Source organism: Nannospalax galili, unplaced genomic scaffold (genome assembly GCF_000622305.1).
Source record: "Nannospalax galili isolate Female #2095 unplaced genomic scaffold, S.galili_v1.0 scaffold589, whole genome shotgun sequence".
Classification (NCBI taxonomy): domain Eukaryota; kingdom Metazoa; phylum Chordata; class Mammalia; order Rodentia; family Spalacidae; genus Nannospalax; species Nannospalax galili.
This window is the reverse complement of record NW_008360324.1, coordinates 5969-6422: the sequence shown is the minus strand read 5'-3', so window position 1 is coordinate 6422 and position 454 is coordinate 5969.

The window sequence follows — 454 nt, the reverse complement described above, 5'->3', positions numbered from 1 at the left end:
GAATTAATGAAGGTATAATTATGGAAATGCACAACTACAACAAGAATGTGAACAGAAATAAAAATGACAGGAATCAGTACACATCTTTCATTAATATCTTTAAATATCAATGGGCTGAACTCCCCAGCCAAAAGTCACAGACTAGTTGAATGGATTAGGAAACAAAACCCAACTTTTTGTTGTCTACAAGAAACTCATCTCACTTTCAAGGACAGGCGCTACCTTAAGGTGAAAGGATGGGAAAAAATATACCAAGTGAATGGTACTAAGAAAAAAACAGGTGTTAAAATTCTAATATCTGACAAAATAGACTTCAAATTAAAAATAATCAGAAGAGATAAAGAGGGTTACTTCATTCTAATCAAGGAACAATTGACCAAGAAGATATTACAATCATGAACATATATTCACAAAATTTGGGTGCACCGAACTTCATATAAAGAGTACTACAGGA